Source organism: Corapipo altera, unplaced genomic scaffold, assembly GCF_003945725.1.
Source record: "Corapipo altera isolate COAL_440 unplaced genomic scaffold, ASM394572v1 89, whole genome shotgun sequence".
In the NCBI taxonomy this organism is placed as follows: domain Eukaryota; kingdom Metazoa; phylum Chordata; class Aves; order Passeriformes; family Pipridae; genus Corapipo; species Corapipo altera.
Genome location: NW_020884968.1, coordinates 675,565 through 699,640, shown reverse-complemented (window position 1 = coordinate 699,640; position 24,076 = coordinate 675,565). Strand labels below are relative to the sequence as shown.

Below are 24,076 nucleotides of genomic sequence, written 5' to 3'. Positions count from 1 at the left end.
CCATAGAACTATAAGATCTATCTTTAAGTCTGATTCAAAGCATTGTTCCAGTGTTAGACTGCATTGTGTAAATGATGCTTTGCAAGGTGAATAAAAAATAGGGACAGGCAATATAAAAGACAAGTCTATGTGATTTGCGTAAAACCAGGCTATTATATGGATATAAATTATTTGATTTCTTATTTATTAAGTACCTGCCAAGTGCTCAGTGTTATTCAAGTTACGAAGAAAATTGTCTTCTGCTTTAAGAAACTGACAATCTAAATGACAAAAAGGAATAGACAAGATGCAGCAAGAAGCCAGTGATGAATGAGGAATATTTTGATTGTGTTTTGAATTTGATTGCTTCCTGTCAGCACCTCTGAGCTAGAGTTCTTGCTACAGATTTGCTGACATGTGGGCAAGTGTGGTGAAGCAGAATATCGGTAAGGCATTTCAGACACAGAATTAGCACAGAGAAAGCCAAAGCGAAGATGAAACAAAAAATGACAAGTTTGGAATCATTATTAGTACAGTGAGCAGAAGCATGAAGGATGCCTTAAGTAACCTAAAAAGAGCTTAAGATGATGACAGAAAACTGCGGAAACCTGATACTTAGAATATAAACTCAAGGCAGAGCTGTTGTAAGAAATTGCAGCTGAAGCTGATGTAATGGTAGAAAGACAGACTAGAGAAACCCTGCTTTATAAAACTGTTAGAACAACCAATATGGCTATTCGGGAGACCCATCTGATGAAGGCAGATGATGAAGGAATTCAGTATCAACTGTTCAGTGATACAAATAGTTATGTAGTTAGGAAAAAAAAATGTATAAGTAGTTTTTATGGTCAACCTCTCAGCCTTGGGAGTTCATTCATTACTAAAGGTCCAACATGACACATTTCTTTACAAAGTTTGTGAGAGAACTAGACAAGACTTCCTCTGGGAGTGTAAAAACAGTGCTGTCACAGATGGACTTCATACAAATGAGGTTTTGTTTTATTAAGTATCTTTTTCCCCTGTTTCTGAAATCCTCAACCTACATCAGTATTCAAATTTCTTTCTCCCTTTCTCCTCACTTACAAACATAGGAGAGAATGAGACATTGTTTGTTTGTTTTCTTTACTTGATAGGAGACTAGTTTTTCTTCAGTTTGGTGGTACTCCAAGTGAAAAGGACAGCAGATACACTCCTGGCAACTGTACAGGGTGGGTTTTTTTCTTTTGTTTTTCCATAAAACACTTCACTGTGCCAGCTTTCTGAGTAACCTCAGAAATAATATGATTTTTCTGAGAGATGACAGCAGAGTGCAGTTAACAAACAAATTAGACCCATATGAAAGTGTGATTCATAAGCAATGTCATTACTCTAAAGAATAAGGTGGTACATGACCATCAAAGAGGCCACTGCTACATGTAAGCCTTCAAATGTAAATTGCTTCCCAGACTTTTGCAATGCTTTTTCCAGCTCTTCAGCACATAACAGTTGCTGTGTCAAACTCTTCTAGACAGAGAAGAAACCCTCCTACAATGAAGTGTGAAGGTCCAGCACGAACCTACTCAAACAGCACTGTCTCCTCACAGCACCTCACACACAGACAAGGAGGTTCCACTGAAACCATATGAGAGCAAAGAAAGTTTGAAAAGTTTCAGATAATTAATTGGCTTTTTTTGCATTAAAAAATGATGCAAACAAGCATAAAAATTTACTATGGTAGCAACACTTACTGTAGGATGTACAAATCACGGTTTCCTCCTAAACCTGGCTACAGAACAAAAGATTGGTAACATGCACTCCTGTGGTACAGTTTGCACTAAGGACAGAAGGATTTGATAGCTAGTCGGTTCAAACACTAGTATAGCAAGGTGTTTAAGTCAGGCAACAGAGGTGTTCTCAGTCAGTGCATGTAACTGATCACCCTGCAGAAGGATTTTCATCCCAAGACCTTGCATGTGTGCACTCAAAGCACTGGTGCCATCAGCCAGAACAAACATATACGACAAAGGGCTGTCACATCCAGAACAAGGGAATTTCAAGACAGCATACCCTACACAGAGAAAAGTTTATAAACAAACCCCCTTGTTTCTTCCCTTCTCTCTCCCATGTCAGCAGCTTTAGGTTCAGCTCTAGGGGATGAAGAGGATTACTGCAGAAAGCCAAAGAGATTGGCAGGGTGACAGGGCTAGGAATAGGAAGTCTAACAGACATGGAAGACCTGCCTCAGTGACTGACTCAGCTTCTGACCCACTTAATAAACTTGGCCAAACTGTTTCTTCGTGCAACTGCTCCTCTCCTAGTCTCTTGTGTGACCTTACCCATCTAGGCCAGTATCTTCAAGGCAGTGACGGTCTCTTGCTAATTTTGGTGAAAAACAGCCTATATGCTTGAATAATACCTTAGTAAAAAAAAAAAAAAGGTGCTGATCTTCCTAGGATCTGCCATGCCAAGAATAAAACCATCTTTTCACATAAATAATGAAGAATACCCACACAGTTAAACCTGTTAATATTATTTAAAAATATGTACAGCTGGAAGAGTGGCATGTTGCTCTCATTCACAAGTCTGCTATATCCTTACCGACGCCTACGATCTCCCCTGAAGGTCTATTTACAGAGACATTTTTTCTCCCAGTGTCCAAGTTTTCCATTCATGTCCTTTCTTTCCCCTTCTCTCCTGCTTTATCCCCTCCGTCTAGCAGAGACCCTCAGTCCCATTAGGCAAATCATTTGTGGTGTGACATGGGGAACTGATCCAAGCCTCCAGTGAGCAAAAAAATAAGCTGAAGAAGAACAAACAATTTATTTTTAACCTGGATTGGTTCCCTGACTGAGCTTATTCCCCACCACAACAGGTGTATCAACATACCTGAGGAAGAAGCTGAGCAAACAAAGCTGCAACTACTGCTGACAAAGTCAGACACACACATTAGTAGAATAAGAATGTTTTTAAAAGATTAATATTGAAGTGGGGGTTCTCACACTGGGGAACTCTATAAAATGGACTTAATACATATTCCTTATATTGTTCACAGTTTCCTTTGTCAGTTTGGCTAATTATATGATATTTAAGTTTAAACATATGTTGCCTCCCTTGCAGTGAATCCTCTCCTCCTACATGATACAGCAGTGAAGTCATTTTGCTGACTTCAAGTTGAATCCTGCATCCTCTTCAAGTAGGTGGGCATTTTTAGATTGTATGGAAAGCAGTCCAGCCCCAAGAGCACAGTGATTCTTGTTGCAATAAGCTGTCAAGAGTCTGACCACCACAAATACCCTGAAACACATCATCCAGGTGCAATATGTAAAAGAACCAACACAGCTTCCACCATCCTGAGCATATGGTTCTTAAAACATGTAAGAGACACTCAGGCTGCATCTGCATTAGAGTGAAAGGTGAACCAGCACACCAGAGGCTTTCAGTCTCCTTCCTTCCATACCATCACCAATTGACTTCAAGATTTTTAACTTAAAACCAAGACACATAAGAAATAAGTAAATTCCAAATGGAAGGAAGTGGCAAAAGACTAAGCAAAACAAATATATTTAGAAGGGTAAAAAAAAAAATAAATCTTGCAGCCCTTTACAAACTTTCATGTGTTATAGACAGGAAAATCTCTTTTAGTTAATGTGTTCTACATTATGAGAGCCTTTAGTAAGCAGAGCAGCCAAGTACACCACAATAGCTGTGTTTCATTAGCTTTGCACAGCACAGTATACGATTTAAAGGGAATAGACAGCAGCTGAAAATAATTGCATTAAATTAACATTAACCCACAAACGCAGAAGAGGCATATAATATTCAGGACTGCTATAGAAGCAGCAACTCAGAATTAACGTCTGTAAAAGATGAATAATCCTGCTCTAACTGGGATTCAAAATCCTAAAGGAATAAAGTTCACCTCAAATAGTGTTCCCTGAGGTAGGAGAGGGGAAGGAAAGAAAGGAACACATGGCCTAGTTAAAAATATCAGAAGGTAAGAACACAAACTGTAAAACAATGTAGTTCCCAAAGGACTAACATTTTTTATGGTTAATACACACATTCCCACACATTCCTTCTCAAAAAGGACTTTGAAAATAATCTAACTTTAAGATCTGTAAATGAAATAGACATGTGAGAATTCAAACCCTTACTGTAGAAAAGACCAAAACCTCAGAGACTAGAGCAAAAAAAGGTAGCCAGGACCGCAGTGGACTAAAACACAGCCAGCAGTGACAGCTATAATTCCACTGGCAGATGTACCTCATAACAGTCGACGAGTTTGATGCCACAAGGTCTTAGAATATAACAGTATCACCAAAAAAAGATACATAATTAATCTAAGTGTTAAAATGGGAAGACAAATAGATTCGAGGGACTGCGCTGTGCTCAAACTGAAGAGGAAATTTATGCTAAACATGGGGAGGGGAAATAATTATTCAAAAAAATTTAAAAGATGCTGACTTACAGCACCTATTCATTTCATCTATGAACAGGTATCAAAAACAAGTAAAGGCATTATTGGCCAGGAGGAATAACAAAACTCCCAAGTTTTTTCTCCCAGCATCACCTGAAAAAGTCAGCCTGGTAAGGCCCTTGGCTAGCTGCAGGTCAAAAGGAAGGACTAAGCAACCAACTGAGGTCTGAGGAAAGCCATAGTAGAAGCTACTATCAGACAAGCTCCAAGAAGACCTCACCAGACTTGGTGCCTCATTAGTCACTGGCCACCTGAATTTACCTGGCTCCTCAAACTGGAGATAAATTCTACTTAATGAGCAAGCCAGCATTTGGAAACAATTAACACCTTATTTTCATTAACCATCATGTTCTTCCCTTCTGCACCCCTGCAGAATTTAAAGTGTTTATAAAGAGACGAAAAACAGCCTGTGGACTTTACAGTAAAACTTACCAACACAGGTTTGTGCTTTAAGATGTTTTTAAGCTCCACACAACTCCCTATCGAACACATAAAATTAATTTGTAATCCAACCTTACTGGGCAGCAAGAAGTTTCTTTTTAGTTGAGTCCTCTGTTACAGCAAGATTTTATAACTGTTCATCTGTATTTGTCTACCATCTGCACAGCACTATTACATATGGGCACACAGGGGGGGTTTTTTATGTTTTTGTTAAGTTTCCTTCATTAGCAATACTAACTCCCAATTCTGTTCTTTTATTGTATGATCAGCACAGGACTTTAATGTTCAGAGCAAGTGCTTCCCAGTACTTTTATTTAAACTCTTTGATGAAATTGCTAGAGCAGCATGAATCACAATTATCTAGAAGATTCTGCAACTACTCTGACAACAAGACTTTGTGTACAGTAAAATCACACCCTGCATGTTTCAGACTAGAAGTCAGGTCAGTTATGAGATGACAATCTGGTTTTAGTACAAGTTTTGGCTTTTAGGCCTTTCATTTCATTTTTCCTTAAAGAAGTGAGAGATTAATTGTCTCATACATTTGTCTAACCAAAGAGAGCAAAGAGCTTCCAAGTGAGCAGCAGGGCTAAGGCAAACTCATCTGAATTCCTGGTGCAGGTTTCTAGCTGTTTAACAACATTCACACCTTTCCTTCCAGTTTCTGCTCCATCCAGTTTCCTTCTCTCAAAAAACCTGTCTGAACTTTGTATCTTTGGGACCTCTATTGCTCTGCTGACTTGGTTTGAATCAACTGACAATTTAAAAGTTAACGTGGAGGAAAAATGAGAAGAGACAGAGATCCCACAGAAGCAACAGAATCTGTTGCTGTTTCTAAGGGTACCAAGCTAAAAATTCAAAGTGTGGTAGGAACTTTTTGAACTAGCAGATCTTCTTGCTCTCCACACCTAATACAACACCTTGCCAGCAGAAATCCATCCTAAAGCTTTGGCTTCGAATCCTGGAAACATCAATTACACACAAGGTTCTCTTTTATGCATGATTTCAGTTAATACTTCCACTTCATTGCACAAGATCTTCCAGCCCCAGCACAACACAGAATTTTTCACCAACATTATCATTACTGAACTTTTCAAATAAATAACTGAAGCTAAAAACTTTACAGCTGCTGTTGTGCTGTACGCTTCCATCAGTTATTTGCATAGTCATTCCCACTCCGATTTAATCGTTCCTTTCATGATTGCCTAAGTCTACCTAGAAAATGAGAACAGTAAATCAAACTAATCGCTTGGCAGGCATGTACTGGTGATATCACAGCAAGATCCTGGAATAGCACAGGTACTCTCATATGGAAAAGGCTCGTGGAGTTCCCCTGCAGTTCAAGTATCCATCATCTGACTCAATGAGCAACACTGAGATGGACACAGCCCTCTGTGGAAACTGGCTGTTAACTGGATGAACACCCAGGGAGGTGGCAGAACTGGCATCCGAAGCTTCACAATTAATGTGTCACATTAGGAAATCTAGCCATATTACTGCACTAATAAAAACAGCACAGACCAGAGCTTTTTAATCTAATCACATGATGAAGCTCAGAGGTAAAAAGTGACAAGCAGGAATAAAAGGCCCCATTAAAAGTTAAGTTTGAATACACAAAGCTGGTTTCATTTCTCTGATTTTCAGTTCTCTGACTAAAAAAAATAAGAGGTGTACTTGGCCCAAGGAGAATCACAAAAGAATTACTTTAAATGTGTTTGTGATTCATCATGGTTCAGTAACTTCTCATGAATGCTAATGTGTTTCAGAGAGATAGAAAGGCTTGTGCAGGTGTGACAGAAACAATTAGTCAGTTATTAGTAAGATGTTGGCTTCACTGGCAGCCACGCTGCTGGAGCTCTACTTTACGTGAAGGGCCTGCCAGTAACTCTCCACATGCTGCTGATATTTAGAACTGCCAGAATAGTCAGGACAACAAATTATATCTGCAAACACTTCTTTCTTTCTCCTAATTTTGCCTTCCTCCATGGTAAAATTTGCAGTTAAAGGAAAATGCTACATGCTTAAGTCAGTGTGGCTTCTCTTCAGGAGTAAGTGTAAGAAAAGAATCTAAGTTTGCCCAAAAGCCCATCAACTAATCTACACAGTAATTCACTGCCTTTCCTCTCCAAGGCCTTCTAAAAAAGGTGCTTATTTCAGAAGTAGTATACCTACATGGATCTACTTACATGGACCAGCATAGACAGGCTGGTTTAAATTTAAACTTCATCCTGCTTTAGTGTAACTACTCCTTCCACCAGTAGCTTTACAGCAAGCAATAAAACTTTATTCTCTTATAACATTCTGGAGATCCACCCATTTCCACAGGTGGAACATTTAGAGAAATTGCAGCAACATTTAGAGAAAATTTTCAGATGTGTTACCTATTACCCTGATATCTAGCATCCTTTTCTAAAGCAGAAGTCAGAACAGCATGAAGAACTGTTTAATGCCATTTACTTTTAGTTTTCAAGAAAATCCACTATGATCCCTTAATTACAAAAATGTTCAATCCCCTTAAAAGGGGACCCTCCAACACATACTTAGGAAACAAAACCCAACATTTTCTAAGAGCAACAATAACATTCAAGCAATCATGCTCCAACAGCAAGCCAGAGGTGTGATAACAGAACAAAGAGCAGTCTGGCTTTGACTCTGGGCCTCACTACACAACCAAGACACCCAAGTGCTGTAGCATAATGCTAATCCTTGCTATGAGACAGACATCGCAATTTTTGTAGCATAATGTAATTCTGAAATGAACAGCAAATAATCCACTGGTGGCTTAATTTATTACTTATACAAAATTCTCAGGGTCAGGGGTCAGTGAAACGAGATGAACACCATTAATCCAGCAGACTTCAGATTCTCTGGATAAAGAACACAGCCATATGCCTGTGTCTTCTAGCCAATTACAGTTGCCATTAAATTTGCAGGAACTCAATTTCCATCTAGTTTAATGGCTAGTTTCTTAACCTTCACAACCATTAAAAAATAAGCAATCTACTGTGTTGTCGTACTGCATGTTTGCACACATGCATGTGTGTGCATGGATATAAAAGCTAAATATTTTGATTAAAAGAATGCTTCCTGAATGCAAATTACAATCTTTTGTTGCCTAAATAGCAAAAATCTTCATAGGAAGACTTTCCAAGCAGTTCAGAAAGTAGCTATTGTCAGAAGCACAGCTGCACAAGATGGGTGCTTCCCACTCAGCTGATCTGACCTGTGCATTTATTTTCTCCATCATTATTCATACCTGTACTGCAAAAAAGATTATGACCCATATCTGTCATGATTTGTGCAGAATCAACAGGATTACCAAATCTAAGTTTAAGTGCATATTTAATTGTAATTTAATGGGAATAAGAATCTTTCCTGTCTTCACACCCACTCACCCACCTTAAAAGACCCAGAATAATCTAGGATTGGCCTTAAAAGCTCAAGAGCTTCCTAGCTCAAGAGTTTCCTTACTCCCACTGCAGCCTTATGGTAGACAACCCATAATGCTGTCTGCTGAGGACTCAAAGAGGTTCTGCAACAGCAGACAGAAAGGGTGGAGAGGGAAAAATAGTAAGAAAAGAAATGAGAGAGTCCAGTGGCAGTTCTGAAACAGTTTGTATGGCTCCTGATCCGCAGGGCAATCCAAGATGCAACAATGCTTCATCGTTCACCCCAGAGGATGCAAAGGGTGTTTACAAACATGTTATGGTCCTGCCATGCCACCACCTAGTGATTTTGCACCCAGTTGGACAATATATTATATAAAAATAAGCATGTGTTAAAGCTGTGGAGGACTGAGTGTTACTCAGGAATATTTACCTAATGAATGTACCATTATGTACCACTCTTCCACTCTTTGGTCAGTTGTAAGCTACACAACAGCCCAGCAATACTTGAACTCAGTTTCTATACCTCTAGCAGACTAAGCTTATGTGGCTTTTTGTGGGGGAAAAATCCCAAATAGATAATTATGTATCACTTGAACTAAAATGCCAGAGATCACTACCAAGTCCTCTTTTGGGTCTATCTTGGAAAAAAAACAAACAAGGCCTTAATAAACTTGACAATACCTTCCCCTCCCCTTTTGGGGCCTGTTAATGCTTTCCCCTTCTACTTGCTTTATTTCTCTTCTCTCCTCCTTCAATCAACATTATTGTACAGTTGTCAAAAGCTTCAAGGAACATGAATGTTTTTTTCTGCCATTTCTTTGCGATGCCAAGGTTCGCCTTTCACTACCAGTCTTGGTATCCTCCCCCTCCCCAGTTGCCCTTCCGAAACTATACTCCATTCTTTCATGAGCAGCATTTTCTGTTGATAGTGCCAGAGGCCAGGAAGGCTCCTAACAGTACAGTTCCAACAAAAGAGTCTGAAACTGAACAATCTCTTTTTTTGTAAGAGGACATAAGGAAGTCCAAGATATGGGGTTTAAAATGAGAACAATAAAAAAAATGTGCCCCTGGCACTGGCAGTTTTTAAATAAAAACACACAAAATTTCTCTTCCAAAAGGGCAGGTAACATACAATGGCTTTCACTAGCAATGAGCACCTGCTCCTCCTATGTACATAAAAATGGTCTGCAGAAAAGAAGGAAAACACATTACACTGTGGATCCATATACCCACAGATGGAAACAACATTCTAGTATTTCTACTCTGTTTCTGCAGAAGCAAATGGTGAGGCCAAATGCTACAAATTTCGGCTGGTTCTTCCCAATACAGTCTTGCTTCTCTCCTGACAATTGCACAAGGCAAGCCATCGACAACTGCTGAAATACACTATTTTTTTTGTCAGAAATACTTTAAAAGATTTACTGCAGAAAGACACATTATTTTATGCAAATGTTTCAGCAACCCAATCTCTTTGTCTACAAGGGTAACAATGGGGAAACAGCTGCTCTTAAGACATAGTTGCTCTATTAACACTAACTGAGAGAAGCTCCTTCTCTTCCCAAATACACTTTTTCTGCTCTAGGAGCATACCAGTGGGAAAGAAGCAGACAGCTTCTTCCCTTATGGTATCCAGACTGTTCAGCAAATAAAAAAAGCCTTTGAAATTATCACATATATCACCCTCAGCTTTCACTGATTTCCTGAATTCCTCAATGGGACTAGAAGTAACCAAAGGCCAGCGTTAGACCTCAGAAAGGAAGAAAGTAACTTTACATATTTTAAGTCTGTATCAATTTCTTAGACAACTCAAGGAAGGCATCTTCCTTTCTTTGATCTTATTTTTTCATTCAAAACTTTATGTCCTGGACTGTGAACATATGGACTAATTCTCTGCACAGAGGTTACACAACTGGTCATAACTGAAGAATCAACGTTTACAGCACTGTGTAACGGAGATAATTCTCCTTCTTCAAAAGGCCAAACTCTAGAGGTTTAACACCACTAAACTGAATGGTGTTACGCTAGTAGGAGAAACTGAGTTATGACAGCTGTTCAGAATTATCTGGTTAACATTTTTATTGGAAATATTATGGCAAATTATTACTAGATTTCTTTGTATGAGACCAAGATAACCACCTGCACAGCTTTCTCCATAAAGCCAGCAAAAAGTTACAGATTAAGTTCTTCTTTTGAAACAAACAAAATGAACAAAAAAAAATCCAAAAACACACATAAAAACCCCCAAACTATCAGTTTTTTCCCCCACTTCCAAATGTAGACATCCCAACGTGAAATCAGTATGAATACAAAACAGAAAATTATGGAGAACATCAAGAATTAGTACTTTTCAACTAAATCATATTGTTACTTCATGATCTCTCATCTATGGACAACCTTTAGTAACATGAAGTAACTGCTGCTCACGATGCAGAACTGCTGCCTACAGAATTATTAAAATTGAATTCCTAATTACTACAACAGAATTCCTAATTCAGTGAGGAAAGACGGAGGCGGTCCTTCCCTCATGAAATCTAGATGTTTCCAGGGAGTCCCTATCTGCACTCCTTTAAGAGCTTCTGTCAGTTGTTCAGTAATGTATTAAAATCGTCTTTGTTCATATCCATTGATGAAGTGCCTTCTAAAAAATCTCCTTTGGCTGTGTTTGAGGCTTTATGCTACCGTCAGATTAAAAAATGAAAACAAACAATAACAGATACCTCAAACTGAATGCAACCATTAAACACTTTCATTGCCTTTAGCATATACTAAAAGAGGTTGATAATTTCTACCTACACATAGATGTATTCAATACAAATACTGCACAGTCAGACCTAGAAGGACCCGCCCTGATCTTTTCCCAGTGTTTGGTGGGAAGTCCCCTACCATTTCGGTAGATGGAGCAGTTCAGTTCTGCCTGTATCTGAAAAAATTGATTGCAGATCTTTTCTGCCCAGTTTGGCTGAATTATCTCACCAAGGCACTACAGCTACAGCACGAACTTCATGTTACAATCTGCAAAACAGTAGGTGAGAACAAGAGTTCCCACTGCTAATATATACCGTCCATGCTGTCCCTAGAGAAGGTAACTCCACAGCTTTAATTCAGAAAATAGATTGCAAATATATCCCTTTATGTCAGCATTCTGCCTACTGTCTACCCTTGGATTTTTAAATTAACATTGAGAAGATGCTCAAAACAACCTCTAAGTTTTCTAACTGCTTCAGGTTTTCTTAATCAATACAGAACACAACCATGCCTTGCTCCCACTTTGAACTTCTCCACAAGATGGGTAAATACCAAGTGTCCACATTGACCATACCAGACTTACCTTTCCCTTTCTATAAATACTGTGAATTAACAGATCTTGTTGCAGCTCTCACAAACTAACACTATTACAACTGATTAACTCTTTTTTCAGTGGTACTACTTTTGACAAAACAATACAACCTGGAGGTTGGACTAGACAGTCTTTAAAGGTCCCTTCCAATCCAAACCATTTAGTCATCCATATTACATTTTTAAGATACTTTTCTCCCAAGGCTTTTCTTTTACTGCCTCTTGTCTCATGTAGTGTGCATATGAAATGACAACACACAGGGACTACCATACTGAGAACTCACAACTCTCTTTCTCCTTGGCTAATACTGATAATGTGGTTAATTACATGCATAGCTGTAATCATACATCCATAACTAATGCTTGCATATCTCACCACAGTTGAGGCTGCTGGAAACAAACTGTAATGAAGAAGCTAGAAGACACAGAAAACATTTTGTGAGCCCTGCCAACTGGGGTTATGCAATTCTTACCAGAATCTGCACTGTGTGGCATACCTGAATTCTCCTCTCCTTCCCGCAGGAACATTGCTAGCATTGAAACATCGAAGAGTAGCTGTCCTGAGGATGTACTCACTCAGGACACCAGTCTTTACCCGATGCTAAGACTACAACTACATTGTTCCAATGTCAAAACAGTGACTTACAGTGTCTCTTCCATAACGTCAAAGCTACATAGTTGCACAATGTCATTCCACTGAAATTACACATCTCGGAACCAAACTGTAGCAGAACACACTGGACCTGCCCAGGTAGGTCTGAATTCAAAAGCAAGACATCAGCAGTATGAAAACTGTACTGACTCAGGCTTACCATTTCCAAATGAAATTAAAACTACTGGTTTTCTTAAGACTCCAAATTGCTAGCCTGAGAGGCTACATCTCTCCCCAATCCACATCCATGGTGTGGGGAGGGGGGCCCTCTTTGTTCTCTAAAGGGGGCCCTCAAGTCTGAATTTCAATAGATCAAGAGAGAAAAGCCTCAAGACAGGAAAGCAAGGCTTATCCCCTCACTCTCCTATGAAGAACAGGGAACACAGCAAGAACAATTAGTTGGAAACAAAGGATTTGTGGGTTGACTTAGGTTTGATTTTCAAGTCTAGTTTGGTTGTTCTTTATTTACTCATTTAGGGGAGGGAAGCCTGACTGCTTTTATCCTTATGCCATCATTCCTTTAATTAGAAAAAGTTGCCTATAGGCCAGCAAAGTTGTTTTTCCAACCTTCATATAGTAATTATACAGAATTAATTCAAAGCTAAAAGCCTCTCTATCTCTAGAGTGAGATTAATAATTTTACAAAATTTAAGCAATTTGGAACATAGTAAAAAAAAAAAATCTTAAAACCTACCGTTTTAATTTGAATCCACACACCACCACCACTGAATTGTGGATGTTCCGATCCCTCTGGCATATGAGCCAGGAGATCAATTTAAAATTCCAGTGTAAATAGCCCAAGACCATTTTTATTTATGTGTTTGTTTTAAAATAGAACTCGAATTCCAACTTGGATTTAAAATTATGCAGATTATTTTCTTCACTTCTCCCTCTGCAGACATCTCTCCTTTATCATAATATGTCTTCTGAGTCATTTGCAGCTGCAGGGGATGAAGCCTTTGAAACCTTTACCTTCCAGAAAACCATCCCAACACAGCACGACACTACCAACTCTTGTTACCCAAACACACAAACAGACACTCTCCAAACAAGTTAAATTCCTAAGGTAGATGAAGGAAAAAATGGGCTGTTTTTAGCAGGTCAAGAAATAATAGCCCAAGTCATGGCATATTAGAAAAGTTTATGAAAGATGCTCTACATGGTTACACCCTAGAGCTAATCTACAAAATACAGACTGAAATCACCAGCATTTCATACAGAGGGTGGAACAGATGCTCAAGTCTCAACAGTTTGTCTAAATATGTCAGAGAAGAAAGCTAGGACAGAGAAAGGCTCAGAGCAACACAGGGCAGCAGAGACGATTTTTCTCCTTCAAAATTGCTTTCCACATTTGCACTTTTACAAAAGTTTCACTTTCAGCTTCAAAATATGAAGATCAGTCTTTTCCAAAAAGACCACATAAACTGACCTAGTTTTAACATTAGTTACGTTAAAGAAAAAAAATTCTGTTCGAGGTCTGGGTGATTTTTTTTTTAATGTCCTTTTCTTCCTTTTCTGGAACTGGAACTGGCACTAGATGTCAAAACTTACTTGCCATAGATATGGTTAAAATTGTATTAAGTGGTCCAAAGTGAAAAAGACCTTACATTTTCATTAGGCTTTGTAGGTTTTTTGGTTGACTGGCTCTTTTCCCCCCCCCTTTCTCCCTTCTCCTGAGCAGTTAACAACCACCATACCAAATGTTCTGTCTTTCAGTCTCCAATGGAAGTTCTTATTTGTTCAAATTTTCTGCCCTTTTTTTTTTCAGAAAGAGTAAGCACAAGAAAAGTTATGCATATCTATAGGAGAAGAAATTATAGACCTACATAATGTATAGCTCAGAATTAGACCCCACATCTAGACCTGAATTTTGAGAGTTTAGTGAGCAGAAATTATTTCAGTGCATGTGAAGACGGACAGTGGGAGGTGGGGTGAAAAGGTTGATAGGAGGAATGTACTTGAACCACAGGGGGTAGAGTTTCAACAGATGAGTACACTGGTGCTTGAAGGGAGAGGGGAAAAAAAAAACTTGGGAGCACAAAAAAACCCCAACAAACAAACAAAAAAAAACCCCACCAAACACCAATACTCCAACATTTCAAAAGCCTCGCGAATAAAGGGTATACCAGATATCTTTTTCAGAATGCAAGGACCAGTACTTACGTTTAGGAATTTTTTTTTCAGTTTGTTTGGCTCAGTGTTACTGAAAAAGTTTGTCCAAAAGTCCATGTGCTGAGCCAACACTTATCAGGTTTCAATTTCCAGCTGAAGCCACAACCATTGCTATGAAGACTAACGTGCAACTCTATTCCAGAAAGCAAAGCAATGGAAAAGACTATGCTGATTTGTAACAAATACCTTCAGTGGCACCAACAGTTAAAACTGTATTATACCAACCTGTGTCACAGATATTTTTCACCTCTTATTATTAGAGAAGAAGTGTGCAAATCAAATTCATTTTTTGGCCAGAGGGTATTATCTAAATAGTTCTAAATTCCTTGTTACCCTGCCTCAATATATTACCATCTCTCTTAAAATATGAAGCAGCAATTTAAAGAGTCACCCCTGCTATGGTCACTCCAGCAAGATTCAACATAGTACACAGCAGATTGCCAGTCTAGTCAGACAAAAAACCTGAACTGCTCATGTGAGGTATCTTTGCCAAGACCGATACATCCCTCACACTTCTGCTAGACTATATGATAAATCTATGTTGGCCAAGGGAAAATAGACAAGAATTATTTTCACTTCAGCTACAAATTCAAGCGCTGGAATTCATGCACATACCAAGAATATGTGAATAGTTAGCTAAAACAATTCTATAACTAAGGAAGAAAGTGTTAAAACAACTGCATTTTGTAGGAATTTATTGAAATGTTGATTTTGCTAAACTCTATCACTCCAAAACATAGGAAAAATTGTTTGAACTGCATTTAAAAAATAAAAATCATTTTTCTATTTTCACAGAATCACAGAATCATTTAGGTTGGAAAAGACATCCAAGATCATCAAGTCCAACCTTTGACTGATCACCACCTTGTCAATTAGACCAGAGGACTAAGTGCCACATCCAACTGTTCCTTGAATACCTCCAGGAAGGTGGTGACTCCACCACCTCCATGGGCAGCCCATTCCAACGCTTAACAATCCTTTCCATGAAGAAGTTTCTCCCCATGTCCAACCTGAACCTCCCCCAGCACAGCTTGAGGCTGTTTCCTTTTGTCCCAAACCCTATCTGGCTTCAACCTCCTCAGGTAGCTGTAGAGAGCGAGGAGGTCCCTGAACCTCCTTTTCTCCAGGCCAAGTCCTATCGCAGAATTGTTAAGGCTGGAAAAAGCCTTTATGATCAAATTCAACCATCAACAAAGAGTGAATAAAACCAGTGAGTTTTCACCTCTACCCAAAAGAGATGTCCACTGTCACAAGCCATGCACAACACAAGTTGGCATGGGAGGTTCAAGATGTTGGTACACAGTTTTGAGTAATTTCTCCCTTCTCTGTGAGTTACAAATCCAGTAATGGCAATTCACCTGCACAGCAGGAGATGTCTACCTAATGTTTTTTGTGTGCCCTGCTAATGTTTTTTGTGTGCCCTGATGTTTCCCTTTCAGCTTCCTTCTCCTTAAGGAAAGCAGCAGTTTGCAGCTCTAAGCACTACATACACGCCAGCGAGCTCGGAGATGTCAGGTACCAAGTGGTGGCCAGAAAACCATCCCATCTCCTTTGTGGCAGAGGTAGGAAAGACAGGTGAATAGGCATCTTAGAGTGCAAAACCAGCCCAAACACTCGAGTGACATAATTTCCAGTTAAAACTAAGCCCATTACTGTTCACAACAGTAACAAAACTTTTAAAGACATGATTCTTTAGATATGTGTCTGGGTTTCATTTGAAGACAACTGGCATTGTTTCAATTTTTTTAAAACCATTCAATTTTTTAAAACCATACAACCACCATAGATTGTATGCTTACAAGGAAAAAGTTTGAAGAATCCACAACTCAAGTGCTGCAAGTGTTGGCCCATTCAAACCCAGAAGAAAATACAGGACAAGGGACAGAAATAAGAATAAGCTTCCTCACGAGGGGCAGCAGAGGGGCAGGCACTAATCTCTGATGACCAGTGACAAGACTGGAGGGAACAGCTGAAACCGTGTCAGCAGAGGGCCACACTGGACATCAGGAAAAGGTTCCTCCCCCAGAGGGTGATCAGGCACTGGAACAGGCTTCCCAGGGAAGTGGTCAAGAGTTTAAGGAGCATTTGGACAATGCACTCAGGCACATGGTGGGATTCTTGGGTTGTTCTGTGCAAGGGCCAGGAGTTGGACTCAATGATCCATGTGTGTCCCTTCCAACTCAGGCTATTCTGTGATTACATCTTCACAGAGACTAAAGCAATATAGACAGGGTAGCGTTTTGCTGCAAGGAAAACAGGCAAGGAAACAATGTTCATTTTCCCAACATTTATGCATCTCTTATTACTACATAAAAGATAGGCCACCATCAGAAGAAAGAGAGATGGGTTTCAAGTCAGTAAACACATAACAAAGTATACTCTTTACTTACAGCATGTGCACGATCACAGGAAAGGACAACTACATGGTTAATTTTATCGAAGTTTCCAACAGACTACATTAGGACCCTTGAATTCCCATTCTTACTATGAGGCTAGAAGAAAACCACATCTGAATATCACCAACCATCTAGTCTCAGAAAACTTACATAAAAATCTCAACTGAAGGAGGAAGGTTGACGTGCTGACAGCATTACTTGAATCTGTTGTCAAACCCTACATATCTCTCCTCTTGTGTAACTTCAAAATGTTAGATGTATTTGACATGGGTTGTCAGCTTCATACATTTTCATTAAGGAAAATAAGGTCCACACGGAGTATTTTGTCCATGTTCATGCACACACTCTGACTTGCAAAAAGCTCTAGGAAATTAGATCATCTTCAAGCAATGATCCCCTGTTGTATTAAAGAATGGGAACTTGAAGCCATCACATCTCCAGAATCTGAAGTTCTCTTAGAAGCAGTGACTCATCTTCCCTTTCAGCTGAAGCAAGTTCAACAAGAAAAAAAGCTAGGTTACCATATATGTATTCATGTAGCTGATAAAAAAATTACACAGTCCCTGATGACACAGTATTTCAGAGACAGTTTTATACTTCATATGTCACCCATAAATTAGGACTGTACACTAAATCTCTTTGAACTAGAGATTTTAAGAACATAGGAGGTAATACACACTTCAGTCCACAGCTTTTCCTGGAAATTTTAAATAAAACTATTTGAGTAATAACCTAAGGGATGCCTGGGAAAGAATTTAAGGACTAGGTAAAGTCCTTGAAACCACGAGAATTGGGCTAGATAAACACATCAAAAAACCAAAGAGTACGGTATCAAGGTAGAAGTGGCAAACATGGAAGAAGTTACAAAGAGAGTTTAACTTTGAGAAATAAAAATCAAAAGGAAAGCAGAAGAGAAAATGCACACAGCTAAGATACAGTTATTATTTGGTAATAGATCTGTTTGGGAATAATTTTTTTCTTATTTCTCACCCTCCCCCCACCCCCTCGACCTCTCAGCCTCTTTACTGAAGATGATGTTTCACAAACACTTTAACTCAATTCAATACGAAAGAGGGGAAATCTTTTCCCTCAGCATGGACTGGTAGTTCCCATTCATTCCCTTGCCCTAGTGCTAGCTCCTGTGGAGTTTTACAGTGCTATTTGACTGCAAATGGAACACAGCAGAAGCAACAATAAGGAGACTTATGTCCTTAAAAGCTGTAAGAATAGGTCACTTATCACATTTGCATAACATTTCCAGGTAGTATATTCAGCTTTCTAAAGAACTCCGAAGGCCACTCACTAGAAATGCACCAAAATGAGTTCATTTGTACATAAAATAAAAACACTTTTCTAAGGGGATCCCTACCAGGATACCTTCAAGACTTCTTCATAGTGTGATTTACTGCCAAAATGCCTTGTCCATCACTTCCACTAGCTTCTCACAATTACCTTCCTGCTCCTAGCAGCCATTGAAAACAAGCCTACTACCGATAAATCAAACACTCACAATGGAAACCTGCCATTAGGAAAAATAGATCAATGCACTTTCAAGGGTTTGCAAACAAGCACAGTGTGAATCAGTGTTCACCTTGCTCTTAAGCGTAAGCATGTGCTCAGCAGCTTGAGAAATCAGTACCTTACTGATGGGTACCACACACGTGGCAACACCCACTTATTGTCTGCCCATAACACAGAAGTTTACCTCTGCCAGATTAGAAACGGAGAGAAGAGGAAATATGCTAGCTATTCCCTGGGGCACAGATTTCTCATTAATATTCCTCTTAAATGTTAACAGTGATCAGAAAACAGAGGAAATTGGCAGAAAGGTTGTGACATTATCCTCCAATCTCTCTTTCGTGTCTCCCAACACTTGCAATAATGAAAGATCACACCACAAAACCAAATTCTTGCAAATAGCTTGATGCAAAAATGCTGACTGAAAGACAGCTCCACAATTTTGAGATTATTCTTCCATTCATCTCTCTAACACCATATGCTTGCAGTTTGTTTTATGGTAAGTGTCACATATATATTATCACCTCATACTGACTTCTGCCACTTGCTTTTAGTTTCTCTTTCTCTCCTTTCAGTGTTATATTTGGAGAGAGAGGAAAAAATATAAAAGAAAAAAAAAGTGACTGAGTCACTGAGTCAAGTAGAAGGAAAATTATCCGAAATCCTTTAAACAGTTGCTCTGTTAAACTGACACAAGTTTAACAACGTGTACTTGGCACATTCCTCCTGCCACGAATACAAGAAACTTTTTCAAAAAAATCTCCCTCAAAGTAGGGAAATCTTTTAAAGATACAGCACATTCCTTACTGAATGGTGGCTTGATGGCTTTACAAAGCCATTTGTAATCACAAGTGCTCAAACCACAAAGACTTCATAACCATAAAACCTTTTTTTTTGAAATCCCTTTTTTAATAAAATAATGACTGAACAGGGAGGTAAACACAGTCAACTCATTCTTCCTCAAGTTCTCCTTTCTGGACAGTGCAGTGACACAACAGAGGAAGAAGTCTACTAGACCCAGGTGTAGAAGATCAGAAGAGACAACAGTACTTTTTCTTAATTCAAAAATGCATGATGTTTTCTAGCCTCCGGAGTTCTCAAATTCCCATTACCTTCTACATGACAATTTTTTTTTAATACAAGGACATGCTGCACATTCACAGCACAGCATGACAAAGAGAGCTCCTAAACTTTAAAGAGATCATGCATTTTGAGGAAGCCAACTACCAAGTGACAGCAAAGTCTCAGCTCAAGAGGAAAATTGTACTTGATGGTCTTATCTAAGTCCCAAGTAAATCCTTATCTGAGAATCACAGAATTAGAAATGTTGTGGTTGGCAATATACAAAAACACCCCCCTGTACTTGTCATTGGAACAGGAGGACACTGCATTTTAGTGTACAGGTGCACTGGCAGAGATCTGTGGAAAACTTTTCCTAGTTACAGTTATATCTATAGACATAAATCTCCATCCATACTGAAGCTGTCTAGAGTATCAGAAGAAGAAAGCCACACATCTTACGTGTGCACTCGAGAGCTCTGTTCCCTGTGTATCAGCATGGAAATCCTGGGATCATATTCCAACACCACTCTGTAGGTTGGACACTGAGAATGCATGTCTATGAGCCCAAAGCTTAAAATCAAAGAGACTTCTACTAGGTAGAAAAAACAAAGAGCGGAAGGAAGGGTGGAACACCTCGTTACTCTTGATCTGCCATTCGCTGCTCAGCGGCATTGCTGTCAGGAAGTACAATGCACACAGCAGTGTTTCAGCAACGGTTACACCTTTACATAGCATAATGAGCTTTGTTTGATGAACACCAGGGTAAAGGGGCATTAAAAAAAACAACTTCGTAAGACAATGTATACAATATATTATACCCGAACAGTGAGGATACAGTACTAGCTTTTAAGGACAGCATGGTCAGGTTATATAATGACTGAGCAAATGCAGATACTTCTGGTGACCAAGACTGCTAAAGAGTAAGTAGGTAAGAGGTTTTTCCTATCCCTTTATCAGAATCCCTCTGAACTGTGCAGCTATTAATTTTTTCCTAGCATAGAGAGAATATAAGGAAAAAATATCAAAATGGTATAGAAACCAGTTCTCTTCCTCCCCCACTCCCCAACCCATTGTTCATTAAAAAAAAAAAAAGACAATGATACTCACAGCAAAGTTGCAAGCTACAGAGAAGGCAAGTATTGTACTGCACAGTGGTTTCAAAGAGATTACAGAGGGAGAGAAAAGAAAGTCAACTACCCCTTTGCAACCTTTCCAGTATGAATAAACTGTAAACCAGGTTCACCTCTAGATTGGTCAATTCACACACTAAGATCCACAGACTGTACTAACAGTATTTTTCACCAATACTCATTTTACATCATGCTCCTGTTTTAGCCATATTAATCTTTATTTTCTCTGACTGGCAAGTTTTTAAAAGCTGCTGTGGTACTTTTAACAGCCTTATGACATGCATTAATGGATATTTTGCTAACAGTACACAAGAGGGACGTTTACCAGCAAGCTGTCACCACTGCTGTTTCTCCTCCTTACCTAGTTACCGGTCATCAGATTAGATCCCTACCACCTACTTATACTGGGGGGGAGAACAAAAAACAAAACAAAACAAAAAGACCCCAGACAAACAAAACACCAAAAAATAAACAAACAAAAAACCCAACAACCACCACAACAACCCACAAAAAAAAAAGCCCCAAAAACGCAGTGGGAATCAGGGAAATAAAACCTTCAAGGAAAGCAAACTTGCAGCTCAAACTGGAAGAACTTTACGTAAATTTCAATGTATTTTTCTTTACTGTGTAATATTCTGCCTAAGCCACTCAGTCAAGCAAGAATGACATGGAAAGAATGGGACTAATGTGAACAATGAATAATCCATAAATGTCTACAAGATTATATAACTGATGGTGAGATGGTATGCATGTGTGCATGCATTTGGGGTAAAGGAGGAGAAACAGACAAGGGGAAAGAGGAGGAAACAACATCCTCTGTCACAGATAGGGGACACAGCACAGTTCTTACTCAACTTCCCTCTCTTCCTAAAAGATAAATATTTTAACCAAGGGCTATCAGGCAGCTGAGTGACAAAAGCAATAGAAAATCCATTTGCTTATGAACAGACTTCAAAACATCCCTTGCTGAAATTGCACTGTAACTGCTGTATCATGAAACACAGCTCATAGGCAACCATGTTTATACTACAGCAATTAACACACGGTACATTTCCTGCACTGTTATTATCATTGGCGCTCTTGATGTGTTTGTTACACATCTTGAGCCTTGGCAGGTTAAGAGATACTCTTATAAAGTTAACAACAAAACCCTACTGATTTGAAATGTACTCACTGTTATTTTTCAGGAACTCCTATATTTACTTTATACCGTTCTCGGGGGAGAGCTGGACAGTTGTATTAGTTCTGCAAGGAAAAGATATTCAAAATAAACTCTGCAAAGGCTTTGAGCCAAAAAAACTTTACAAACGTAACTTTTTGGACCCACTACCCACTTGCTTTACAAAGCTGTGCACTGTGGCTCTGCATAATCACCACCCACATTTCAGAACAATCATTTAATCTGAAATTCATCAGCAGTTTAATCACTCGTATGAACATAAACTTCGGAAAAGGAACATATGCACATATACACACACCCCAACCCCACCAAAAGCTCTCGAAGGCCGGGTCGCGGGGGAGGCATGCCCTCGGAGGCGGCGGCTGGGTACCAACGCCGAGCCTGGAGCCTGGCTGCCTGCGGGGATGCACTTGCTTCAAAGTTGAGGTTTCTCCTCCCGAGCGGCGCCCGCGGCGGTGCGGACACTTGCTGCGGCCGCAGTCTCCGCCCGGGCCTGACCCCGCATATTAACCCACGCGGGACCGGCCGCGATGGGTGCCCCGCACGCCCTCCCGGCCCCCCCGGCACCGCGGAGCGACGAGACCGTCCCGCCACCACTCACCCCCCGGGAGCCCAAAGGTGCGCGGCCCCCGCCCGCCGCCCCTCACCAGCGGCCTCCGGCCACCAAGCACAGCCGGGGGCGGGCAGGGCTGCCCGGGGCACGGGAGGAGGCTGAGGCGGGGACGGAGCGGGCGGAGGTGGTGGCGGAGGAGGAGGTGCCGACAAAGTCTCGGCGTGGAGAGCCGGGCGGCTGTGGCAGCCGCGGCCGCGGGCCGGGGCGAGGGCAGGGCAGCGGGAGGAGCCGCTGTGCGAGGCGGGTCGGGTCGGGCCGGGCCGCCCTCCCGCCGGCAGCCGCCGGCCGAGGCCCCGCCGCGCTGACAAGCACAGGGCTGCGCTTCCTCTTTCTCGCAGCGACGGCGGCCGCCTCCCGCCCCGCACCGCACCGCCCGCTGCGGGGACCGGCTGCGGCGCTCGCCGCGGGCAGGTGCGGGGCTCGCCTGCCCCGTCCCGCCCCTCCGCCCCGCTGGCTCCGCGTCTCCCCGCGCTCCCCCGCACCGCCCGGTCAGCGCCGCAGCCCGCCCCGCCGCCGCTTCCCGCCGCCGGACCCGAGGCTCACCTACCTCCCTGGGTGGGCAGCATCCCCCGCCCCGCGGGGCAAAGCGGGGCCGCTCGGCCGCCCCCCGCCGCAGGAGCCGCGCTCCCGCCGCCGTCTCCTCGGTGCGGTGCGCTGGACTGCCCCCGGCGCTATCCCATCCCGGGGCTCGCACAGGCACCCGGCGGCTCCCGCCGCCGCTCTCACTTCCTCTTCCTTCCTCCTGCTGGCCGGTCCGCGATGTGCAGCCCCAGGCCGGCCGCCGCCGAGGGGTCCCGCGGCTCGGCAGCACCTGCGGGCGGGGGGTGCAACACCCGCTCCCGCCCCCGCGCGGGGGTGCGGCTGACGTCCCTCCTTCTGCAGCTTCTGATGAGGGGTTTGAGGCTGCCTCCTTGCCTTTGGAATAACTATTTCTGTTTTGATGCCGCTTCTATTCCCAGAGAGCCGCCGCTGCTGAGCAGCCCTGCAGCGGGCACGCTGCGGCGCACGTCTGCTTGCCCCTACAGCGAGCGAGCTGCCGGACGAGCCCAGCCCAGCCGAGCCGGGACGCCCCGGACCGGGCCTGGCCGGGAGGGGGCGGCCGCAGCCGCTCTCCGCACCCCCTGCCCGGCCTCGCCGCCGGGTACCAGCTGCTTCCCAGGCCCTGGCGCTTTAGCATCCCCGCGGGTCGCTAAAGAGATGAGCGCCCAACTCGTGGCTTTCGCTGCCTAGAAAAGTCAATATCAGAGATCTGATCTTGTTCTCAGTCTCCCTAAAAGAAAAGTATTCAGTAAGCGTTGTTATTTTTCTTTAATACCTTAGCCCACAGCTACATAGGATATGTGATGCTGTGAGCCATCAAATCATATCTATTAATACCAGTTAGTGAGGGTGGTGTTTGGGATTTTTTTCCCCCAAAGTCGTATACGTTGTACTGTGATAAGAAGTGATAGCCATGAAGCCTGGCTGTGGTACAGTAACTTTTAATGTCGGGTATAAAAAAATTTACTCATTGTGAACTACCACATCGTACATGAAGACCAAAACTTGCAGAATTACTGGATCTAATCTTGCATGTAATTATATATAGGAGTATCTTTATGCGGTCTAATAATTCCCAGTGATTTCCCATAAAACCACTCTCCTGCAACACCTAGGTCATTATGCATAATCTGACATTTACGAGGTTCATTGCCCTGAAAGTACCACAAGTTACCAGCCACTTACCAGGATTTTATACCTAGCAGAATTGCT

At 41.4% G+C, this 24,076-nt stretch overlaps 1 protein-coding gene across 1 annotated transcript in view; it reads right to left on the bottom strand.

The window, feature by feature from the left end:
• Nucleotides 1-23,166, bottom strand: part of ELMO1 (engulfment and cell motility 1) — a 316,776-nt gene extending 293,610 nt beyond the window's left edge. The window contains exons 1-2 of the mRNA XM_027665022.1: nt 22,872-23,166; nt 21,706-21,776 (exon numbers count right to left, since the gene is read on the bottom strand). The gene's annotated coding sequence lies outside the window, so the exon portion shown is untranslated. The remainder of the gene's footprint in view (nt 1-21,705; nt 21,777-22,871) is intronic.
• Nucleotides 23,167-24,076: the final 910 nt, after the last annotated feature.